This window comes from Theropithecus gelada, chromosome 3, assembly GCF_003255815.1.
Source record: "Theropithecus gelada isolate Dixy chromosome 3, Tgel_1.0, whole genome shotgun sequence".
Taxonomy (NCBI): domain Eukaryota; kingdom Metazoa; phylum Chordata; class Mammalia; order Primates; family Cercopithecidae; genus Theropithecus; species Theropithecus gelada.
The window spans coordinates 153,505,610-153,512,483 of record NC_037670.1 but is presented as its reverse complement, the minus strand read 5'-3'; positions in this window follow the sequence as shown (position 1 = coordinate 153,512,483).

The following is a 6,874-nucleotide window of genomic DNA, read 5'->3' as shown; positions in this document are numbered from 1 at the left end:
ACTTCTGAGTAAACATTGTTAACTGAGTGTACTACTCTCCGGAAGGAAAAAAAGGTGGGGTTCTAGTAAGAAAGAAGGCCAGCCGGGCGCGGTGGCTCAAGCCTGTAATCCCAGCACTTTGGGAGGCCGAGACGGGCGGATCACGGAGGTCAGGAGATCCAGACCATCCTGGCTAACATGGTGAAACCCTGTCTCTACTAAAAAAATACAAAAATCTAGCCTGGCGTGGTGGTGGGCACCTGTAGTCCCAGCTACTCGGGAGGCTGAGGCAGGAGAATGGCGTGAACCCGGGAGGCGGAGCTTGTAGTGAACTGAGATCCGGCCACCGCACACCAGCCTGGGTGACAGAGCGAGACTCCGTCTCAAAAAAGAAAGAAAGAAAGAAAGAAGCCCAGAAAGGATATGAGTAGGAAACTAGAATGTCTGCCACAAACTGTTTATTTTATTTCATTTATTTTTTTGAGACGGAGTCTCTCTCTGTCACCCAGGCTGGAGTGCAGTGGCATGATCTGGGCTCACTACTACCTCTGCCTCCTGAGTTCAAGTGATTCTCCTGCCTTAGCCTCCCTAGTAGCTGGGACTACAGGCATGTGCCACCACACCCAACTAATTTTTGTATTTTTAGTAGAGATGGTGTTTCACCACATTAGCCAGGCTGGTCTCAAACTCCTGACCTCAGACAATCCATCTGCCTCAGCCTCCCAAAGTGCTGGGATTACAGGCGTGAGCCACCACGCCGGGCCCACAAAGTGTTTATTATATGTTAAAATGTCTATCAGAATATCTGTATGCATTATTTCAGATGCTTGTGTGAGCCTCATGTGTAAGTTAAGCTCCACGGAATTGGTTATAAATTCGTTTAATAAATATGTATTTCTTGGCAAAGGCTCACAAAGATGAAGGAGCCACTGTCAGTGCCCTTGAGCAGCTCACGATCTAACTGGGAAATTAGACATGTGTATAACTGTAATGGAAGCTTTTGGATGGTCTACTGTGTCCCTATGTACCCGTAACTGCTCCATCCCCATCCATAGAGGTGGTGGTTATTTTGTACCATGTGATCCTGCCCACTCAACCATCCACTCCCCGCAGATAAGTCCTGACTAAACTGGGCCAATCAGTTCCTTCCCTCTCAAAACACAGAGATACTCACTCACTCTTTGTGTGGCTAAAACTCCAACATATACACTTGGTAGTGGAGGGACACCCATGTTTTTTTACCGTGGGGACTAAAGAGAGAAATAGTTGATTTGCTGCAGGACAATGAACCAGTCACCCAGGGAAGAGCACCAAGGAGAGAGACTTGGAGAGAAGAGTGTTTAATTCCTGGATTAATCCCTCAGGCCCAGCTGGCCACATGCAGTTCAGTCTGAAGAGTTTCCTTGTTATTCTTTTAACAGACTTCCTGTTAATCTAGTGTAGGTTAGTTTCTCTTTCTTTCAACCAAATACTTCTTATTTTTACAATGGCAAACTATAAGATGCAATAAATAGCATAAAGAAAATATGAGCGAAGCTCTTTTGGAGCAGGAGGAAAAGAGAAGTTGACATGGCTAGAAGGGAAGTGGGCTGGAATGAAAGGGAAGCAAAGCGCTGAAGAGGAGGGAGCAGTGGCATTTGAGCTGAGCTAGAGGAAGGAGGAAGATTTTGCTAAACAGAGAAGACAGCCAAGTGCATGATGATCCAGAGGGTTGCAAATGTATGGTCAATGGCAGGCAGCCAGTGGTCCGTGCATAAGGCCTGTGAAAAGAGTGGCAGACGAGGCTACCCAACCAGGCCTGAGGATAAGATTAAGCATGTCTGTTCTTGTCATCATGGTTATACCTGTTTAAGTATGTCATATAGCAAAAGTTATGCTAAAAAAGGCAGCAAAATAAAAGATCAGAAGAACTTGAAATAATAGGCAGCGTCAACGTGAAACAATTGAAACAAGTGATTTAAACAGAAGAATGGGCTTAAGTAGGAAAAGATGATTTTTAAAACACTTTATAGGTCAGGCACGATGGCTCACGCCTATAATCCCAGCACTTTTGACGTCAGGAGTTCGAGTCCAGCCTGGCCAACATGGCAAAACCCCGTCTCTACTAAAAATACAAAAATTAGTCGGGCGTGATGGTGCATGCCTGTAGTCCCAGCTACTCGGGAGGCTGAGGCTGGAGAATTGCCTGAACCCGGCAGGCGGAGGTTGTAGTGAGCTGAGATGGTGCCACTGCACTCCAGCCTGGGCGACAGAGCGAGACTCCATCTCAAAAACAAAAACAAAAAATTTATATCATGGAATCAAATATATATGAGGTAAAGATAATAATAGTACAACAAAGGCCCATGAGCCCAAACCCCAGCTACAACAGCCATCGACTTGTAGCCATTTTTATTTCATCACCACTCTCACTTACTGCCCCCACCACAGGACTATTTTGAAGTAAATCCATGGCATATCATTTCCGAAGCAATGATGTTTTTGAATTATGTATTTACTGGTCATCATTATTACATTCTTATAAGTTTACATCCAGGCAGAATTCCAGGCATTTTCCTTGCACTGCAAGTTTTCATAACACATATTACACATGATAGAAACAAGGAATTATGAAAACTTTGGAAACTTTCCTCTATAGCAGTATTTCCCTACTAAAGGTGATTTTGCCCCCTAGAGACATTTGGCAATGTCTGGAAACATCTTTGATTGTCACAACTAGCTGGGTGCTACTGGTACTTAGCATCTAGGAGCCAGAGCTATGGCTAAATGAAGCCAGGACCAGGATTAGGTGAGTGAGGTACCCAGGGCCCAAAGCTAGCTGTCTCGCTCAACTCACCCTAGTCTCAGCACTGCTGCTAAACATCCTACAGTGCACGGGACAGTCCCCCACCACAAAGTCTTATGCTATGTCAACCTAAATAGCAAACAGAAAGGGAGACTCTCTAAAATAAAATGATTTTATTGGGGAAGAGGCATTGCAACAGGAATACACGTGCCATAGTAACCGAGGCATATTCAGGGAGGTAAAGGAAGATAAAGGTTTTTAAAGGAAAAATGAGAAGGATTACATAGTTGTTTTGAGATAATTATTCTCAGCTACATGGATCAATAACAAGGGAGGTTGGATGGGTGGTTGCTGTGCAGATGTACATCCCTGCAGAAGTATTTTTCTGTGTAAAGTTGAGACGACCTTTGTGCAAGATTGTGGTTTTGTGGAGTTTTTTGTAATAGTTCTTATTATCAGACATTCATGCATGAGAACCCTCTCTTCATGGACTTTGCCACTCTATTTGCCAGGGTTTTTAACATACGTGGCTCCATTTTGATTTTTTCATAGTTAATAACGCCAAGACTGAGAAATTCTGCTCCACAGTATACCAAGGAAACTTTATTCAGCCTAAGCCACCTTTGGGTCCAGACTTCAAGTTAACTAACCAAACAAACTATCAGAACCATTTCTAGCAACTTGAGCTAACAATATGAAATCCAGAATCTCTGCTTAGTGAGCTCATAGCAATCCATTTAGCCTAACCCCACTTTATATTTCTTTCATCCTTATCCCATACTCTGAGGACCCAATCCCACACGTATTCTCCAGATTGATATAAATTGGTTAATATAAATTGGTATATGCGAGAGGTTCTGCATCTGTGAACTGTTTTCAGTCTGGGAATTGGTTGATATAAATTGGTAAAACAATGTAATTCTTCAGTGTGTGTTCTGTCTCTTCACAGGTTACACTTTGTACCTCATTCTGAGGGACCTGCTATAAGCTATATCGTATATGTCTAGGAGCAATGAAAGTAGTAGCGATGAGCCCTAAGGGGACCCGCAGCCCCTTGCAAAGCATCTACCTCTGGGGAAGACCATTAAAGGTTCTTCAGGCGAGGGGAGTCCATCACAAACTCTTAATGGAATGACATGGGAAAAAGAAATAAAAATATTAAAGTATAACTGAATTTTGCATTTCAAGTATGATTGGTTCATTACAGATATGATTTTGTTAAATAAAAATAGATGAAATTGGCTGGGCGCAGTGGCTCATGCCTGTAATCCCAGGACTTTGGGAGGCTGAGGGGGGCAGATCACGAGGTCAGGAGATCAAGACCATCCTAGCCAACGTGGTGAAACTCTGTCTCTACTAAAAACACAAAAATTAGCTGGGTGTGGGAGCAGGTGCCGGTAATCCCAGCTACTTGGGAGGCTGAGGCAGGAGAATTGCTTGAACCTGGTAGGTGGAGGTCGCAGTGAGCTGAGATCGTGCCACTGCACTCTAGCCTGGAGACAGAGCTAGACTCTGTCTTAAAAAAAAAGAAAGGCCGGGCGCGGTGGCTCAAGCCTGTAATCCCAGCACTTTGGGAGGCCGAGGCGGGTGGATCATGAGGTCAGGAGATCGAGACCATCCTGGCTAACATGGTGAAACCCCGTCTCTACTAAAAATACAAAAAACTAGCCGGGTGTGGTGGCGGGCGCCTGTAGTCCCAGTTACTCGGAGGCTGAGGCAGGAGAATGGCCTGAACCTGGGAGGCGGAGCTTGCAGTGAGCCGAGATCGCGCCACTGCACTCCAGCCTGGGTGACACAGCGCGAGACTCCGTCTCAAAAAAAAAAAAAAAAAAAAAAAAAAAGAAAAAGATGAAATGTGTCTCTTGTTGAAAAAGGTCGAATATAATTGAGTTTCATAGACTATATTACCTCTATTATTAAATTCATGTATTTGTGATAGCACTTGCAGGGGGTAGAAATTATCTCTGGCAATTTTGACTAAGATTAGTCTTGGATTTTATGTCACCTTGATTATAGGAGAAGTGTGACTCACCTTTTCAAGGTGATGTACTTGTAATAGGATACTATTCTTGGTGGTACTGTGTGTGGATACTCACCATGGATGAAAACCTGTGATAACAGATTTAAACTGTTTAATCTGTGAAAATAATTTGGATCCTTGCATCCAGAATGAAGTTATGCTTACAGGAGTGTTCAAACGCAGCATAGCAAACAAGCTGTGAGCACCCATTTCACGTCAGGCATTGTACCAAGGGCCAGGGCACAAACATGAATGAGGCAGCCGGTGCTCACTTCCGCAGCACATACACTGAAATTGAACGACACAGCCTTAGCCCTGACCTAAGGAGCATGCGTTCTAGCCACAAGCCTAGCTACATAGTTTGGATTTAAAACATAAGTGACTTCTGCTTTACCAATAATGACACAATGTAAATTTGAAAAGAATCATGATAATTCCAGAAATAACATACCAGCACCTTTTTAAATAGAAAAAAAATTACTTCAAACTATTATACAATTAGGACATATTCATTATAAAAATATATAAACAATAAAAAAGAAGAAAATAAAAATCACTGCCACTGCCTTTCAGAGTTTTCTCTGGGCACATGCACACACATATACAAACACGTATTTTTCACAAAAAATAAGCCTGACATTTAATGTTTCCAGAGACCTAAACAACATCATGAACAATGTCTGAAGTTTTTATTTTTATTTTATTTATTTATATTTTTTGAGACAGTCTTGCTCTGTCACCCAGGCTGGAGTGCATGGCACAATCTCAGCTCACTGTAGCCTCTGCCTCCTGAGTTCAAGTGATTCTTTTGCCTCAGCCTCCTGAGTAGCTGGGATTACAGGTGCCCGCCACGACACCTGGCTAATTTTTGTATGTTTAATAGAAATGGGGGTTTCACCATATTGGCCAGGCTGGTCTTGAACTCCTGAACTTAGGTGATCTGCCGGCCTCAGCCACCCAAAGTACTGGGATTACAGGCGTGAGGCACTGTGCCCAGCCAATCTCTGGAGTTTTAAAGAACAGGGAAAGAATTCTGTGATTGCTATTTGAACAATTCTCTGATAATTCTGCTAATTTTATTTATGTAGCTATTTTGAGGTTAATTTGTAGTGAACATTAAAGTTGTAACTGACCACTTTGATGCTGAATTTGATATGTTCATCAGGGTATGTTTTGCCTGATGGTTTGAAAGAGAGGGCAAGCCTGAAAACCAAAGGAAAAAGAAGAATAAAGTGATCTTAAAACAATCTTGAGTAGATATTAAGAAGCAGCAAAGATAAAGAAGTCATTCATAAAAACTTGGTTAGACTAAAAAGTGGTCAAATCAGCTTGGTTTGTCTGATAGTGCTAAAGCTGGGGCAGTCTGGGACAAACTGGGATGATTGGCCATCCTAGACAGAACCTGGGGTGTTGCGGAATACATGCTGTATGCACCTTATTACTGCCTAAACCTGAAACGTTCTGGATTCTGAAACCCATGTCTCCAAGGGACGTGGATGTACATAGGCTATTCTGAAACCCATGTCTCCAAGGGACCTGGATGTACATAGGAAGGAGACAAAAGCCCCGGCCACAGTCTCTGGGGAAGGAAACTGGTGGCTGGAAAGCAGGGATAGGAGGGAGAGTTTTCACTGCATATCCTTTTGCCTCTTTTGACTGTAAACCATGTGACTGTACCAGCTACTCAAAAAACAAATACCGGCCGGGTGCGGTGGCTCATGCCTGTAATCCCAGCACTTTGGGAGGCCGAGGCAGGTGGATCACCTGACGTCAGGAGTTCGAGACCAGCCTGGCCAACCTGGTGAAACCCTGTCTCTATTAAAAATATAAAAATTAGCTGAGCATGGTTGGGGGCTCCTGTAGTCCCAGTTACTCGGGAGGCTGAGGCAGGAGAATCACTTGAACCCCAGAGGCGGAGGTTGCAGTGAGCTCAGATCTTGCCATTGCACTCCAGCCTGGGTGATAGAGCAAGACTCCATCTCAACAACAACAACAACAACAACAACAACAACAACACAAAAAACAAAAAATACAGAAATTATTGAGGAAAAAAGTGGTAAACATTCATTTGGTGTCTTTATGCATCTAGT